Consider the following 19,304-nt stretch of genomic DNA (forward strand, 5'->3'; position numbering starts at 1 on the left):
GTTCCTTTGAGCCACTTAGAAATTTGCGGGTTACCCGACAGGAAGTATACGTTTTGATTTACCTTGAACTCTCTTCCCTTTTTCTTGAGATGCATGTATTGTTTTTCCTCTACTTTCCTCGAGATTTCCTCTGGTCGAATCAAGTCCAATCGTGTTCGTAGCTGCCGCCCCATAAACAATAGTGCTGGTGAGGTGCCTGTTGTCGAATGTGGTGCATTTTTTTATACTGTCTCAAGAATTCGTTTATGTTTTCCTGCAAAGAACTATTCGTGGTACCCATTGCTTTCAATGCGCTCTTGACCGTCTGTACGCTTCGCTCTGCTTGTCCATTAGTTGCCGGGTGATACGGTGCTGAGTATTTGTGATATCTAACACCGACTGTAGTCAGGAAGTTGTTAAATTCCGCGGACGTGAAATTTGTTCCATTATCAGATACAACCGTTTGAGGAACGCCATAAGCCGCAAATACGTCGTCCAGCAAAGTAATTTTCGCGGCCGCCGTAATTGATTTAGTGATTTTCACCTCTAACCACTTGCTATACACATCCGAGATTATCAGTAGCATTGCTCCTTCGAACGGCCCCGCATAGTCAATATGAATGCGTTCCCACGGTTCCTTGGGATACTCCCAATGATGATCGCCACTTTTCCCGGGTTTGTTTGCCTGTTTTGCACATGATTCGCATTTGTTCGCCATGTTCTCGATATCATTGTCAATGCCCGGCCAGTATATGAATGAGCGGGCGATTCCTTTCATCTTGACAATCCCTAGGTGTGATGTGTGTAAATTGTCAAGCAGTTTGGCTCTGTACTTTGGTGGAATGACGACGCGATGCTCGAACATCAAACATCCTGACGATAGCTTGTAACTCACTTCTGGGGACTTGTATCCTGTCCTCTTCAAGCATTGACCTGTTTCCAGCAGTTTAATTATTTTACCCAGTCGCTCGTCTTTTCTGGATTCGTTTGCAATTTTGTCGGATCTTAATGGTAATTGGTTGATTTGGCGAATCACAAAGTTGTCGAACTCGTCGTATTCGTCTGGATTATCCGTATATGCCTGCCGCACCTATCCCACCTGTAATGTTTGCTGTCGTAGAGGGTGGGCCCGTGAAAGATAGTCGGCGTTAGCGTTTGCCTTTGAATTTTTATACACCACTTCGAAATCAAATCTACTCAGAAAGTCTGCGTAATTAGCCATTCTGCTAATGCAAAATACTGGTAGAGATTTGTCTGGTTGTAAAATTTGTGACAACGGTTTATGATCTGTGATTAGCGTGAAATGACGCGCGTATAAATATTTGAAAAATTTCTGAACTGTCCATACTATTGCCAGTGCCTCTTTGTCCATCTGTGGGTATCGCTGTTCTGCAGTATTCAGTGTTCGACTTGCGTATGCAATGGGTCGTTCCGTTCCGTTCTCTAAGCGATGTGATAGCACCGCTCCCAACCCTGTTTGACTCGCGTCCGTCGCTAGTAGAACCGGTAGTGCCGGGTTGTAGGGTATCAAGACTTGTGGAGAAACCAGCGCCTGTTTTAGATACTCAAAGGCTAAATTTGCCTCTTTGGACCAGTGAAATTTTTCGCTTTTCATCATATCGCGCAATGGTCGCGCTCTCGTCGCCAGGTCTGGGATAAATGCACTATAGTATGTAGCTTTTCCTAAAAACAGCTGTAGCTCCTCCACATTCGTTGGTTTGGGGCTATTCAGTACAGCTTCAATGTGTTTTTCAGATTTATGCACCCCCTGTGCGTCGATGCGATGGCCTAAAAACTCCACCGATGGAGTAGCAAAAACACACTTTGACTTATTTAAGCGTAGACCATTGCATTTGATGCGATTTAGCGTTGTCGCCAAAACCCTCAGCAGCTCTTCAAAATTTTCCGCGAACACCAAGATGTCATCAAAGAAATTTAAAACGTTTGGCAATCCTTGCAGGAGCGTCTCCATTTTTCTTTGCCAAATAGCTGGAATATTTGCTGCCCCATATACCGCACGAGTCGGTCGTACTAGTCCGTGTGTAGCTGTGTTTAATGTCAAAACATGTGCGAAATCATCGTCGATCGTAAGGTGTCTATATGCGTCGGTTATATCCAAGTGACAAAATATCGCCGCTTTTTCCATTTTATTGAACAAGTCTTCCGCTTTAGGAATCGGATGTTCGTCAATAATCATTCTTGGATTAACCCTTGGCTTGTAATTGCCAGTGATGCGAATATCTCCATTTTTTTTCGCGACTACATGTGTTTCTGAAGCCTATTCCGAATGCTCTACTCTCACGTAAAATCCAGACTGGATTTTGCGATCTATTTCCTTAGCATACGCCTCTCTCAATGCCATTGGTATTTCGCGTGCTCGTGCGAACACTGGTGTGGCTCCCGCCTTCAGCTTCACTTTTGCAGGCGGTCCTCTCAACTTACCCGCTGTCGTGTTAAAGACTTCTTCGTAACTTGCAAGGAGATGTTGCAGCCGTTCTCGTTGGTTTTCTGAAACCTTCTGCGCGGTTGAACTTATAGAGTTAATTTGCCTGGCTGACGAAAATAGCTCCGAAAAGTTAATTTCACGTGCGAATTGTGAGATCCATTCTCTGCCGCAAAGTGTATCGAAATCTTCTTGGACAACATACAGATTCAGGCGCCGATTAGTCCTCCCCATTGATGCGGTTACTACAAGCCTACCCATGCAGTTCACTCTATGCCCCGTGTAGCTTGTAATTCGTCTATTTGTTTTTAATAATCTAAAATTCGGTTTTATAGTGCGAAGAGTTTTATAATTAATAATGGCGCATGGGGCACCCATATCAAGCTCCATCTGTATTTGCTTTCCATCGATATTTACGTGAAGCATTTTTCTGTCTACTGCTTTACATACATTAATGCTGTTCAGCTGCTTAACTGGTTCGAGCTCATCCTCTGAAATCTGATCTAGTTTTGCCTTGCACACTTTTGCAATGTGGCCCAATTTTCCACACGAGAAACATTTGGAGCTACTGAATTTGCAGTCTTTTCTGCTGTGTTGGCCCCCACATCCGTAACAATTTGCGGATTTTTCTTTTGGCTTCTTGGTCAACTTTTCAGCATTTGCATTTCTTTTTGTGTTGACTGGTTCGTATCCCAGTTAAAACGTTGGTTCACTTGGTTGTTCCCACTCTGTACACTTCAGATCTGTTGTTGCACTTTGTGTTAGTTCGATTGTGTGCGCAATTTCGTATGCCTCAGTAAAATTGTTTGGTTTTTTACTTATAACCTCATTGCAAATATAGCGTGAATCCACGCCATACAGTAACTGCTCTGTTAACATCCTATCCAAAAAGTCGCCATATTTGCAGCGCCCTTTTTTAAACGAAGTGCGTAGTCGGCAATCGATTCGCCTTTTTCTTGCTTACTTTGTTTAAATTTGATACTTTCAGCATACTTGTTCCGTGAGCCATCAAAATGGCGAATTAACACGGTTTTTATTTCATTGTATTTCAGCGAGTCAGGCGTCTTTGGGCTAACAAGTATTTTTAGTGCGGCGTTCAGCTCTGCCCCCATATGCACGAGTACGAATTTGTGTTGTTCCTCTTCTGGAACTTTGCTCAGCTGTGAGGCCCGATCTACGTGTGTGGAAAAATCCTGCACTGAGGATTTGTCTTCTGACTTGTATTCTGCAATACTAAACGGTGGCGGTTTGGTTGCTGCCCGCTGATTTGCATTTGCCCCAGCACTGTGGGACGCCCCCTCTACAGCTCGCGAATTGCCCCTGCCAATGCATCCATCACCCTCTTCAAATCTTCCAGTGTGAGGCTCATCTTTTTAATCCCACTTTTGACACCACTTTTGTATATGTATATTTACTCAGTTTATTTAATATGAGTGGATATGAATATTACAATATAAAATGTGTTGAGTTAATACTAAAGAATAAAAAATAACGAAAAAGAATAAGCAAAACAGAGTTGCCAAAATGATAGTAAATTAATTCAGTGTGTGGCGTTACCACTTCGTTTCATACATACCACATAAAGAAATATAAATACTAAAAGCTAGAAAATAATTAGATAGGTCCTAGGCAATAGTCATCACACTCCTAATCAATCTAGGGCGTTGATCAGACAATTAAAAAAAGCGTTGGGCCCGCGAAATTTCTAAAAATATGAGGCGTAGCATTAAGGTTCAGTTGGTCTTATATATGACTATGAATAGAAATTTGACGCGTCCAACGCTTTTATTTAATTGTCTGTCCAACGCCCTAGATTGATGAAGAGTGTGATGACTAGTACCTAGGGCCTACCTAATTATTTTCTAGCTTTTAATATTATTATTACTTCAGGTAAGTATTCTTTTCAATGAAACCGTTTAACTTACAATTTTTTTAAATTATTTTATATAAGTTCGACTTAGAATCAAACTCATTCTATTTAGCTCATTTAGGGACTCATTATTACAAGGACTCTTTCCTGACCATTTGTTACAATCTAAGTCCTGAATACATAATACTTCCAAAGACTTTACTCCACTCTGCGCCACGTATGCTTGTTCCTTCTTGAACTCCAAGCTAAATAAAACCGTTTAAAAAATATACTTTTCATATAGAACTAAATACTCTGGTACAATATAAAATAATATTTTGGGCTCGCGGCCTCTTGGCCCGGGCCCTCTTGGGTAGAGGTATTTTGCCAGCCCTGCCAATTACGCCACTGCCCCTCGGACAATAGGCAGACGCTACCACTATGTACCTTTTATTGTAGAGATATTTGTCGTGCACGTAACTGCTCTTGCTCGGTAGGCACCTTATCCAACCGTTCCTTTGTTATTGATCCCAATTCATATCTTTCAAAGAGTTTTGCGCTGCACATGGTTGACTAAAATTTAAATTTATTCGTTTAAATAGATAAACTTTTTAAATTTACTCCATTTTTAGCTTACCGGCATAACAACACTATAACAGAATCAGCCTTTGCTGGAATAAATCGTGATACAAACACAATGCGCACGCCACACGAGTAACATTGTAGTACTGTTGCTCCAAGTGGAACTTCAGAATGTAGGGCGACTTCCCTATCTTTAGCCCTCGCCAAATGATTTACAATATGGGATCCAGATGTGCTTCCATGCCCATTACAAAACCATTTTTTTGCAATTATTGCACATCACTACGGTTCCAGGATCGCGAATGCCGCAGTATTTGCATGCGTGTGTTGGTAGCTCCTTAACTTCGAATTACAACTCTGACAAATTATTTGCTAACGCGTTTATTTTGAGCTACCATACGAAATATGAATTCAAAGATAGGTATACGCATTTGAATAAAAGTCTAGAGCAGCAGCCGACAGCTAATACACGTCCAAAAATGCCAGGAGGAGTGTTAAAAGATACTTTTATCAAAGAATTTGTAAAACAAGTTTAGATTGTCATGTGGTTGTTGGAGTTTCGATAACGTGGTTTTGCACAAATGCACACTTATACAGAAAGTGGCCCTGCGTGAAAATAATTTTGATCCGAAAAGTTGCTGAACCTACTGCCGGGTAGCTTTTCTTAGGAGCGGCCCAAGGCCGCCAGTGCATAAAGGTGTTCTGCCGTATTTACTATGGATCCCGTACCTGTTTTCAGAGCGATCCGTAAGAATTTTTTGGGCTTTTCTTAATAAGTTTTGATAAAAACAACTTTGGAGGTTCTAAACTCTCCCGACATTTTTGGAGGATATTAGCTCTCGAGCATTTTGCTAGAGTATAACCACATTTGTATGCAATCAATAGCTTCAATAGTTATAAGATAAATCTTACTTGCGCAGTGGCACTCCCTCCAATACCCTCGAGCTGTGAGGTTTGCGTTTGGGATTGAGAAGGTAACGTGAAATCCCGAAAGTCAATTCGGATGCTTGCGTGTCTGCACCAAGCAAGCCATTCTCCTCAGTATCCAGAAACGTTAGATTTTGCGAATTTGGTCCATAGGCATCTACACTCATCGTAAAACTTCAAATTTAAGATTGCGTTGATTATTTTTGAGTTGGATCTTTCGATTTTTCGCTTGTATATATAAATTACCCAAACCACGTCGCTACTTTTCTAGCCGACTTGTACCCTATCCTATGAACGTTGTCACCGTCCGCCTCGTTGTCGTAAAGACGACTTCACAATGTCGTCGTTCTGTAAGGCAGCTGCTTCGTAGTCGAAATTGGTGTTGCACACGTTTGTTTTGTTCCGTTCGCTGTTTCCTTTGTTTGTGACTGAGCTCGTCCCAAAACAGAATACCGATTTTGATGAAATTTTGACTGACTCCGGTTTTTCTTCAAACCGAATTCGACAACGGTTGGCGAAAAAAAATTTTTTGAGAAATATTACACCATTTATGTATGTTTTTGGTGTCATGAAGTGTAAAGCCATTGTATGGCCTTTCTAGTTTGCGAATAAGGAGTCCTTATGCGCATCGGGCGTACTATGTGGGCTCGAAGATAAACCTTGCATTAACCCAGTAGAAAGTCCTGTCCGACCGTACCCGTAGGCGAACAAAGCCGTTCTCACCGACAGTACCCGTACGGCTTTGAAGGGGACCGGCACGACAGTAACCGAAGGGTTACCAAGGGGATGTTGTTGTTGTAGCAGTGCTTCGCCCTATCCAATAAGTGTGACCAATCACATCATATATTAGTATCCTCTAACGGGAGTCCCAGGAAATTTGCTTTTTCAACAGGGGTGGACCATAATGAGATGGATGTTAAAGGCGTTGGTTCCACAATACAATTGAAGAGAAGGTTGGTGTCATGTGGGAACACATTGCATGCCGGATATACATTGTGTATATCGGGGTTGATTCTGGATAGGTAAGAGTTTAACCTGTTACAGTACCCTGATCGAAGTTGAGCTAGAGTGACGCGCGTTTCCCTAGTGTGTTCCTCCTCTGCTAGTTCTGGGTATTTTTCTTTAAGTACTAGATTCGGCGGGCAATTCCTGGCATAGAAGTCCGACGCCAGTTTGTGGGCAATTTTGTAGGTGGTAATGAGCGTTTCTTCATCTTTACCTCAACTGCTGCTGGCAAGAGATTTGAGGATTTTATTACTTACTTCTTAATTGGCACTTAACTGTTTAAACGGATATGACATTCCAAAAAGGCGCGCCAGTCGCTTCTTCTCTCTGCAAACCGGCGCCAATTGGCCACACCCAGGGAGTTTAAATCGTTTTCCACATGGTCCTTCCAGCGAAGTGTGGGCTGCCCTCTATCTCTGCTACCATAGGCGGGTTCCGATAGAAACACTTCCTTGGCCGGAACGTCATCTTTCATTCGCATAACATGGCTCAGCCAGCGCAGCCGCTGTGTTTTAATTCGCTGGATTTTGTTGATGTCTGCGTAGAGCTCATACAGCTCATCGTTAAATCTTCTTCGGTACTCCCCATCGCCAACGCGTAGAGGTCCATAAATCTTTCGAAGACCTTTTCTCTCAGACACTACTAGAGCCGCTTCATCTGATGGTGTCATGGTCCATGCTTCTGCACCATATAGCAGTACGGGTACGATAAGTGACTTGTAGGGTATTATTTTCGTTTGCTTGGAGAGGACTTTAGTTTTCAATTGCCTACCTAATCCATTGTAGCATTTATTGGCTGATGTTGTTGCTAGTGTTGAAGCTGGTTTCAAAATACACGAAGTCTTTTAGGATTTTATTACAGCTCTGGATTTTCGGTACAATTGCGGCTGCGTACTCTCCAAAATGTAGATCCTCATAGAACGTCACACAGAAGATTTTAGGTTGTAAGACAGTCGGTAACGTGGTGCCATCTACGTGGCTGTTCAGTATGGTCAACATTTGGCGCGCCCATGTTGTAAATAAGGTAGGCGATGATTTGGTCGGTGACAATGTCAGGTTTCGCCAGGCGAAGAAACTGGAGAGATCAGGGAGATAGCTGTTTATTTTATTAAAAAGCTCAACGATGTGTGGGCCTGGTCCTTTGGCCATTATTGTGCAGTCATCGGCGTAGGAAACTATAGTGACTCCTTCTGGTGGTGAAGGTAGCTTCTATATGTAGAAGTTAAACAGAAGTGGGGATAGGACACCACCATGTGGTATCCCTTGTTTATTTCTTCTTGGTTTAGATGTTAAGTTCCTGAAATGCAACAATGCTTGCCGACCAGACATATAATTTGCGGTCCAATTTTGAGACTTGGGGGAAGGGAGGACCTTTCCAGGTCTTGCAGTTGTTGTTGTTGTTGTAGCAGTGTTTGGCCCCACCCCTGCGACCGATCACAAATTGTCATCAATATCCTCTACGGTAGTCCAAGGAAACTTGCTGTTTCAACAGGGGTGGACCATAATGAAAGGGGTGTTAGAGGCGTTGGTTCCACCTTACAATTAAAGAGATGGTTGGTGTCATGTGCGGACACATTGCAAGCGGGGCATACATTTTGTATGTCGGGGTTGATTCTGAATAGGGAAGAGTTTAACGTGTTACAGTATCCAGAACGAAGTTGAGCTAGAGTGATTCGCGTTTCCCTGGGGAGTATGCGTTCCTCTTCCACAGGTTTTGGGTACTGTTCTTTGTGTACTGAATTCACCGGGCAATTCATGGTATAAAGGTCCAACGCCTGTTTGTGGAGTTCACCAGGGACCTGCTTGTGTTTTTTTGCTTCATACGTCTGAGTTCTCAGGTGCCGTATTTCCTTAAAATGCTTACGGAGATGACTCCTTAAGCCCTTAGGCGGTGTCGGCTCATTAGTAACGTGCCGTGGTTGGCCGTATCAAAAGTTTTTGACAGGTCTAACACAACGAGTACTGTCGTATGGTGCGGGATTTGATTTAATTCGCAATTTATCTGAGTGCTAATGGAATTTATAGCGGTGGAAGTGCTATGTAATTTTCGGAAGCCATGCTGGTGATTTCTAGTTTCAAATTTGCCTTAAAGTAAGGAAGCAGATTGGCTTCAAGTATCTTGGCTACTGGCGATAGGAGAGATATCGGTCGATAAGAATATCCTATGTTAGCTGGTTTTCCAGGCTTTAGTAGCGGAACCACCTTTGCCATTTTACATATTTGGGGGATCACGAAGGTAGAAAGGGACAAGTTGAAGACATGCGTTAGTCTGGGCCCACTTAGATGGTCTAGCATGGCATCGTCAATCTCTTTGGCGGTGATGGTAATTGGGGACGCGCTGTATTTATGCTTGTGTCCTCGTCTGTTGGCTCGCCGGCTAACTTTGTCAACCATAGAATGCTTTACATATTGTCTGCAAAAAGTGCTCGCGAATTTTTTTGCATCCGACAGCACTTTATCGCCAAAGGTCTGTGAGGTGGGTTTTGTCGAAGGCTGAGGTAAGCTCAGCCGCTCTAGGGTCAGGCGAAGGTCCCACTAACCTTTACCAATTAATAACACAAGTAGTTGTTGTTTTGTTCCGAACACGCACACACAAACAATGCGGCTTTTGCCTTTCGATGCCGGCAGCCTTTGATCCCAGAGAGAGAGGGAGAGAGAGCGAGAGAGAGATGCCACGGATGATAGCGCAGGAGCGGCGGAAAGATGACAGTACGGGTCGCCGTTCTCAGGGAACGGTGGTGATAATCCCCAAGTATCTTACCCCAGAGAAAGCTTACCCGGATTGGTTCAGGCGGGTTACGGTGGTGCTCCTATGGCTAACGATTGACTGCGGCGGGCAGGAAGGGCGAGGTTTGACCTAGGTGAAGTATATCTATTAGTAATACCCAACGTATAGATGTATATGTATACATGGGTGCTGGGCAGATTTAGTACTCCTCTCAGGGAGCCTCGGACAAGAGTCCTAGCGACCATGAGCAGTGTAGTGAAGTCCACCGTTGCATTCGGCTCGGCACCCCAATCAGGAGGCGGGGGAGGGAAATGCTCCTCGGCCACCCTGAGTGAACTGTCTGCGCCTCATGCCATCCCCATTTGTTGTTGGGTAGACCTAGTACTCCTCTCAGAGAGCCTCGGACAAGAGTCCTAGCGACCATGAGTGGTGTAGTAAGGTCCACCGTTGCATATGGATCGGCACTTCACTCAGGGAGCGGGGGAGCGAGATGATCCTCGGCAACCCTGGGTGTACTGTCCGCGACAAATGCCACCCGTATTGATATGTATTGGGCCTGGCATGTCCCTCAAGTGGAGCCCAGGACTGGTCCTGGACGCGCCTTGGGGGAACTACCCGTGCCATCCGTCCTTCAAGGTAGAAGGGGAGATTATCCCCTCCTACCCCGTGGGACGTTGTTCAAAGGTTGGTTTCCCATAGGTGGGGGGGGGGGGAGATCCATGAGCCCGATGGGTTCGCTGAGAGTCTTCCCCGTTTACCTTGGGACCCCTTCGATACCTATCATTGTAAGTTGGCCTCAGCCTTACTTACCTAGGTGAAGTATGCAGTTAGTGATGGCCTTTGCCATTTCATACTTGGTTGCGTATAAAATGGTTAAGAATTCAGCTCGTCAATAACTCCTCGTTATTATAGCGAATGAAAAGTGCACGCCAGATAGTCAGTACCACGCGTGCTGAGTATGTTTGGTTGTTCAATGTTGGTACTTGGCATACTATGTGCGGGTGGTTGTTCGGTTTGCAAGGCGATCGTAGGGTATGTATATATTAATGGCATATTATGTGCGGACGGTTGTTCGCTGTTGGTACTTGGTATACCATATGCGGGTGGTTGTTCGCTGTACAAGGCGGTCGTAGGGTATGTATGTTTAATTGGCATATTATGTGCGGCTGGTTTTTCGCTGTGCAAGGCGAACGTAGGGTATGTATTTAGATATTTAGTGTTAGGGTATGTATATATTTAATGTTAGGGCTGTCAGTAGGTTATTGTGACGTAGCATTTTGCTACGTTACAGTCCCCCTCCCACTTCAGGGAAAAAAAAACTTCAGCATTCGGGGGTTTGTGGCCTTAAGGCCTGCACTGCCGTGGACCAAGTGGTCCCGGTATATTTTACCACCTCGGAGGTGGCGCGGCCGACTTACGTGTGTGTGTTTGTTGTCCGATATTTTCCTTTATTCATATATTTACTTAAATATATATATATTTTTTTTGTTCTAAACTTGTATATAAATCAGCATAAAAACATTATACATTGTATTATTTTTTTGTTTATGAAAAAAAATTCTTTTAGCTTATTACTAATTAATTGAAATTCATGTGTAAGTCTTCCTTTTTTCTTTTGTAGGAGTGTTTGAATAAAGTTGAACATTTTGTTTGAAAAGTATTTTGCAGAAAAAAAAATGGGTATATATTTGAACAATATATTTTTTCTTAGTTTAAGAGGTAAATTTTTACGATATATATGTAACGTACAATCATTCACCAAAAAAAAAAAAATTGTTTTCAACTTATATTTACAATTGTTAACAAAAAAGATTTGTGACAATGATTTGCTCAAGCTAGCAATAAGGTCGCAACGGCATATTATGCGGTTTGAGGAATGGTGTGTATTACTAAGAAAATAGATCTCTTTCTCCACGTGTAGTTTTTTTCTTTTTTTTTTTGGTAATAACAATTCATAAAATAGTATATTCTTTTCTTCTTACTAGTAGCGTGTATAAAAATATTTTTTTTATCTGTGTGTATGACTTTATATAAATAAAAAAGAAATTTAACTCCCTTGTTTTGTAAGGTTGCATGGATTTTTGTTTTCTGTTTTTTGTTTTTTTTTGACAATTTTTACCATGCAATAAAATAAATAAAAAAAAATAATTAAACAAAATATAAAAAAAATTGAATGCATCGGAGCCTAAGATTACGGTGGTTCCCAGGTTAATCCTTATATTTCATTATTCTCTTATGCCCCGCGATCTTCACCAAAGCGTGGTCCGCGTCCATCTGCGTGCAGTAGACATGCTGTTTGCCATATCGAAAGAGCCATTGGGGCGTATTCTTCTTTGGTCGCTTCACGCAGTCTAATTTTTGAATGTTTTCTCCGCTCGATCTTCGCTTATCTTTTCCGGTGCCTCTGTTTCGGTGGGTCGAGCTGTTTCGCCATCTACTTTTTACGGTCGGTTGTGTTGTCTGCGCACTCGCTTATGCTTAGCAGCGGGTGTACTGTTTGCATCAAGTTGGGATAAAGCCGCGAAATATTTGTACCCGCTGTATTATCGTCTTGTTGGGTGGCCATGGCCATACATTTACCTTTTGTGGCGAATCCGGTGGGACTGGCTGACGCATCGTAATCTGTAATGATAAGAGCAGATTTATGTACGTGTTGTGTTAGGTGGTGATATTACTGGTTCGGCAGTGAGTGGGCATTCGTCCGCGTATGGTTTTAAGTCCTGTAGATGCGTATGCGCTGTCCGTTTGTGACGCTCTTCGGTGTGTCTCAGCTGGACGGTATTGGATGATATGTATTTTTCTACCACATAGGGTCCGGAGAACTTTGGTGTTAATTTTGGTGTAAATTGATTGACCGCGGAGGAGAGCGGATGCTCTCGTTTCATCACGTTTTCCCCAACCTGTGGTTTCCAGGGTCTACGGCGCAGATCGTAGTATTTTTTCTGTGTCTTGGGTGCTTTAGCCAGATTCTTCTTAATCTCTTCCCATAGGTCGGTTATTGTTGGGGATAGGGTCGGTGATTCTTCGCGGACGGCGCCTTCGGTGCGTATTTGCTGGGCTGTCGCGATGTTTCTTCCAAAGTTGATTTCAGCAGCCGGTGCTTGGGTTGCTTCGTGATGTGCTGTGTTCATAGCGAAAGCGCTTTGCGGGATTTCCCTGTCCCAGGTGCGGTGATCGGCTTTTGAGCGCTGCGCTATCATGGTCTTGATTACTCTGTTAGCTCTTTCGGTAGGGTTTTCGTGGGGGGCATATGCGGCTGTGAATTTTTTGATTATTCGATGTTCGTCGACTTCAGCATTTATTACCTGTGGCATCGCTCGGTTCCGTGGGCAATATCGCTGCTTTAGCGGGCGATCATATTTCAGCGAGATTACATGTTCTGCTGCCCTGCTGGGACCAGTTATTTCCCCGAATATCCGTTGGTGGTAGTTTAAAAAAACTGCGAGTTCAGCATTTTGAGTTGCTCTTAAATGCTTTCCTTCTTTCACGGTACTTAGTTTTGCATTTATGGTGTTCTGGGTTGGCGTGGCTGGCGGTAATAAGTTTCCATCTAAGGTGAGGCTGAGCCCCCTTTCCCTGAGAAAGTCCATGCCTAGAATCATATATTCGGCCAAATTAGGCAGGATGGACACTCGCATGTGGGTCGGTTTATTGTTACAGAGTATGGTTACTTGGTAGGTGTACGAACTAACAACGCACGTCCTATCGGCGAGCTGTACGTTGCGGATGCTGGGTGCGCATGCTATTTTCTTGCCTTCCAGATGCTTACGTATAGTGTCACCTACGTAGGTAAGCGTTGCGCCGGTGTCCACCAAGGCTCGTACGTTTAACCCTTCGATGGTGAGTTTGACGTAGTGACGGCCATCCATTTTTTCATTCGGCGGTTGTTCGTCGATGGCTACTGATTGTGGCATTTTTCCGAACCTTAGCCTGACGGGAGTCAAGGTGCTCGCCTTATCGCACCTGCAATCTCTGGATAGGATGTTGTCCCGGCCACATCTGGAGCAAAATAGTCTTCGGGCTCTTCGGCATAGGTAGCGCATATGCCCTCGTTCCTTGCATCTCCAACAGGATTCCTCTTGGCTATAGTCTTCAGTCAACGGTGATAAATAATGTGCTGTTTGTCTGCTTTGTCTGGTGGGCTCCAATTGTAGCAGCTCGAATTCGTCGGTGAGCTCCATTAGCTCTTCAATAGTTCGGAACTCGCTACGTTTTGCGAATAACCGATATTCCACGCGAAGCCCATCGTAAATGCGTTCCAGGTGGTTCTCTCGTGACATAATTGGATGTTGTCGGATCATTGTTTGCATGGCGAGAATATAATCCTTTGCCTTTTCTCGCCCCTGCTGTCTCCTCTGGCGTATGGCATCCTCTAGTTGGTGTAGATGTCGTCTGGGTAGGAAGAGTTGCTCAGCCGCTGTGCGGAACTTTGCCCACGAGAGTATCTCGGCTTTGCGTACACGGAACCATTGCAATGCCTTGCCGCGCAACATCTCTGGCAGCGTTGGGAGCAACCTGTCCAATGGAATGCTATAGCACTCCGCCAGCTCCTCAATTCTCTCAAAAAAAGGCATAAAGCGTTTCTCCAATCGTGAAAAGGACATCCCATCGGCGGATCGTATTCATTACTTAGGCGTCGGTTAACTCGGTACGGGATGGTGACGGTCGTTGATTGGCCTTTGTAACGGCAGACGGTGTAGTCACATGGATGGAGGGAGTTTGGTCGAGGGGGGTTTTAATTTGGCTATTCTCTTCTGCCCTGATTTCATCTTCAACCTCTCTCAGTAGATTTTCAGTTGACTTGCGATTTCGTTTTGCCTTGACGTAGGCACTGAGCGCTATGCGTAGCTCAGCGACAGTGCTGCCGTTAACGAATATCCGGTATCTCTTGCACTCCTCGATGAGTCTCTCTTTCTTCAGCGAATATATCCAGTTCAAGCTGTCGGTATTCAATAGGTTGTTGTTGTCTTCAGGTTGTGGTTGCGTGTTCGGTGGCCCATCTCCCGGTGGGCTGGTGCTTGTTGTTGCTTTTACACTTTCCTCTCCGGAGATGGGTACCTGCTCTGGCGCCATTTGTGAGGTGGGTTTTGTCGAAGGCTGAGGTAAGCTCAGCCGCTCCAGGGTCAGGCGAAGGTCCCACTAACCTTTACCAATTAATAACACAAGTAATTGTTGTTTTGTTCCGAACACGCACACACAAACGATGCGGCTTTTGCCTTTCGATGCCGGCAGACTTTGATCCCAGAGAGAGAGGGAGAGAGAGCGAGAGAGAAATGCCACGGATGATAGCGCAGGAGCGGCGGAAAGATGACAGTACGGGTCGCGGTTCTCAAGGAACGGTGGTGATAACCCTCAAGTATCTTACCCCAGAGAAAGCTTACTCGGATTGGTTCAGGCGGGTTACGGTTGTGCTCCTATGGCTAAGGATTGACTGCGGCGGGCAGGAAGGGCGCGGTTTGACCTAGGTGAAGTATATCTATTAGTAATACCCAACGTATAGATGTATGTGTATACATGGGTGCTGGGTAGATTCAGTACTCCTCTCAGGGAGCCTCGGACAAGAGTCTTAGCGACCATGAGCGGTGTAGTGAAGTCCACCGTTGCATTCGGCTCGGTACCCCAATCAGGAGGCGGGGGAGGGAGGGAGATGCTCCTCGGCCACCCTGAGTGAACTGTCCGCGCCTCATGCCATCCCCATTTGTTGCTGAGTAGACCCAGTACTCCTCTCAGAGAGCCTCGGGCAAGAGTCCTAGCGACCATGAGTGGTGTAGTAAGGGCCACCGTTGCATATGGCTCGGTACTTCACCCAGGGAGCGGGGGGAGCGAGATGATCCTCGGCAACCCTGGGTAAACTGTCCGCGAAAAATGCCACCCGTATTGATATGTATTGGGCCTGGCATGTCCCTCAAGTGGAGCCCAGGACTGGTCCTGGACGCGCCTTGGGATCCATGAGCGTGATGGGGTCGCTGAGAGTCTTCCCCGTTCACCTTGGGACCCCTTTGATACCTACCATTGTAAGTTGGCCTCAGCTTTACTTACCTAGGTGAAGTATGCAGAGAGTGATGGCGTTTGCCATTTCATACTTGGTAGCGTATAAAATGGTTAAGAATTCAGCTCATCAATAACTCCTCGTTATGATAGCGAATGAAAAATGCACGCCAGATAGTCAGTACCACGCGTGCTGAGTATGTTTGGTTGTTCACTGTTGGTACTTGGCATACTATGTGCGGGTGGTTGTTCGCTTTGCATGGCGATCGTAGGGTATGTATATTTAAATGGCATATTATGTGCGGACGGTTGTTCGCTGTTGGTACTTGGTGTACCATATGCGGGTGGTTGTTCGCTGTGCAAGGCGATCGTAGGGTATGTATGTTTAATTGGCATATTATGTGCGGCTGGTTGTTCACTGTGCAAGGCGATCGTAGGGTATGTATATATTTAGTGTTAGGGTATGTATATATTTAATGTTAGGGCTGTGAGTAGGTTATTGTGACGTAGCATTTTGCTACGTTACAGGTCATTGAGCTTAGACGGATTCGATAGGGACTTTACAGTGGACCTGAGCTTACCCACACCGGCAGAGAGGTTACAATTCTTTAAATACTCCTCCCATTTCGCGCGCTTGTGTTCATCCACAAGCAATCTGATGTGTTGGTTTATATCCTTCATTTGCGGACTGCGCCGGAAAATGAGGTCGGATTTCGGGAATTCTTCCGGCAGGAATAAAACGAGCCGAGGCGGATTCAATGACCATGCGGAAAGCACGTTCCCTTTGCCGGGCATCAGTCAGGATAGGGAGGGCAGTAAAGCGATTGTCTGTAAAGGGTTTGTAGTCATCCCATTTCGCTCTAGCGAAAGGAGTATATGCAGGTGGTCAGATGCAAATGTTACCATCGGCTGCCAGTTGATGCATGAGCTCACGACGGACAGATCTGGCGAACTATGACAGCTTCCTGCCATACGAGTGGGAGCGTCTCTGTTTATTGTGCAGGACGTCGTTTCCTATATTTGGTCCGCCAATATCTCATCCCTGTTGTTGTTGTTGTAGCGATAAAGTTACTCCCCGAAGGCTTTGGGGAGTGTTATCAATGTGATGGTCCTTTGCCGGATACACATCCGGTACGCTCCGGTAATGCAGCACCATTAAGGTGCTAGCACGTCCATCTCGGGAACGATTTATATGGCCACATTAAGCCTTCAGGCCATCCCTCCAAATTCCATAAAGAGCTTGGGGTCGCCAGAGCCTCGTCTGTTAGTGAAACAGGATTCGCCACGGATAGGACAGGTTGACAATTAGGTTTGGAGAAGCTATATATTGCGCAGGCAACCTGAAAGGGTTGCGCTACACAGCCCCTTGAATCTCACACCTGCTGTCTGCCTGTAGGTTAGAATGCCATAGATCGTGATGGGCATTGAAATCGCCTAAGATAATGCGATTATCGCCTGTGAGTAGTGAGCTAATATCATGGCGGTATCCACTGGGGAAGCTGGTGACAAGAGGGATGTAGATGTTGATGATTTCTAAGTTTACATCGCCTGAACGGAGCTGCACCTCGGGCCGATGTCGGGATATAATAGATTATATTGTATTGAGTGGTGGATGATAAACGCGAGACCCTCCATTTCCGCTCTCGCGATCTTTTCTGTGGACGTTATACCCAGAGCAGATCTTGCTGTGGGTTTGGTCTCTTGAATCGCAGCATTGCGGATGTTATGCCGCTTCATGAAATAAACTATCTCCGTGATCTTCCCCGTTAAACCATTACAGTTTAACTGCTGGATTCTGAAGTGCAACGTGGGCGTCGTCAATCTAGGGTTTTTTCTTCTTTGTCTCTACACGCTAACCGCGTTTCGAATGTATTATTGTGGTTACAATCTTATGTTACTGTATGATAACGTTTTACAATATTGGTATGTATGTATCCTGATTAGTTATAAATAGAATTAAAATAATACTGCTTGCGAATGGATACAAGCAAAAATATATTACAATTTAAAATAATATCAAGCATTGAAAATTGATCAAATAACAATCTATGCGTTAAAAGTTTTTAGAGTACTAATAATAGTATAAACGAATTTATTAAGTTGATTGTGTCTAACGACTTCCGTAATGTTGAATGGTCATACGCCAAGCTCTTCACATAGTACTGTATGAGGTCTTCGGGCTCTTTTATAGGCTGGACAGTCAATCAGAAGATGGTTGATTGTTTGTGATGTTGTCGAGTCAAATGGACACGTATCTTTTTCGATGATTTTAAAACGTTTTAAATACGCCTTGCAATAGCTGTGACCTGTTAGGATTTTAGTCATTTCGAAAGATATACCCAGCAATTGACTATAACTTTCCGCTTCCGCAGGAGATTGAAAGGATAATTTAGTGCCCCTTCCGGTTGGTTCGTTCATAAACTCACTATGCCACGTTTCAGCAATCTTGTGTGTAATACGAGCGAGTTGTTGTTAGCGCCGCTGCTTCTTTATCCGCTTCATCAAGCTCATTGCCCATGATACCGATATGAGCTTTCACCCATGAGAACTCAACCGAATATAATCTTTCGTGTATGGATGCAATCAATTTATTCGTGTTGCTCCGATCTTTAATAGCGTCAAGGCATGGCTAGACGCAAGCTGGGTTTCGGACCATGCTAGAGCTGAATCTATAGCTAAGGAATCGGCTTGAAAGACAGTACAAACGTTATCTAATTTAATTTTCTCCTTTTAGTGGGTGCCGTTTGGTTGAAAAACAACAAAAGCGCAGCCACATTCTTCGTTTTCCAGCTTGCTTCCATCAGTAAAAATTAAAGTTGTATTGGTTGTTGATATTATATCAATTTGTGTTTGTTGCATCACCATATCATAATTAATTGTTTGTAGATCTTCCGGATGCAGAAGGTTATGGGGGCGTACTATTTTTTGTAGAATGAGTTCTCTTGATGTTGTATTAAGGTAACCTGTTCTTTTTATTTCGTATATATTGCTTGCTTCAGTAACTTTCAGATGTAATGGTTTGAAGCCAGCTAATGCTAAAGCTGTTGCAGATACGGTGTGAAAAGCTCGTATTGCTCTAATAGCGAAGCATCATTGGAACAATCGTAGAAGTCGACGAATGTAATAATAATTTGTTGCATTACCCCAAACGGCGGCAGCGTAAGTAATCATCGGTTCTATTACTTGTCGATATATTATTAGGACGTTTTCAGGATGGATGCCCCAAGTTGGTCGAAAAAATTTACACAGATTGTTAAAATTTCTTTGTGCTTTGGCTATGATATACTTCGAATGACTTAGCTGATCATCTATCACCACTCCTAGTAGTAATATGGGTTTTTTTAGCGTCGCCGAATGTTAATTTCACGTACTTTCCCCATTGACATACATATCTGGTTTAAGCTCATTGCCCATTTTTGCTAAGCACTCCATCTCAGCGCGCGTTTTTGCATTGACCGTTAGTAGTACATCGTCTGCGAATGCTTGTCTTTCACACCCTTGTGGCATTGGCATCGAGAGCAGGTCATCCAAAATTATGTCACTCTAGGGGTAAGTGACGGGTGACTACGCCTGAATTGAGGGAGGCCAGGACGCAATTGCTGTTGTGACCATGGGATTAGACGTCCCTGTGTAAGCATTGGGGTACCCGGTGTAGTTCGGTTTGCGGTCTGGCAGCATGGCGCGATGAAACCCGTCCGGGGGTTGCCGTCATTGAGACCAGAACATCTAGGAAAGTGACACCGTCCAAGGAGATGGGCAGATGTCGCAAACATATATATTCTGTGGTAGCAAACGGTGCAAAAG

The 19,304-nt window shown here is 44.4% G+C and overlaps 1 protein-coding gene across 12 annotated transcripts in view; it reads left to right on the plus strand.

Moving 5' to 3' along the window:
• scro (scarecrow) overlaps window positions 1-19,304 on the plus strand; it is a 1,102,402-nt gene that overhangs the window by 516,220 nt on the left and 566,878 nt on the right. The gene's annotated exons all lie outside the window — the stretch shown is intronic.

Source organism: Eurosta solidaginis, chromosome 1 (genome assembly GCF_040869045.1).
Source record: "Eurosta solidaginis isolate ZX-2024a chromosome 1, ASM4086904v1, whole genome shotgun sequence".
In the NCBI taxonomy this organism is placed as follows: Eukaryota; Metazoa; Arthropoda; class Insecta; order Diptera; family Tephritidae; genus Eurosta; species Eurosta solidaginis.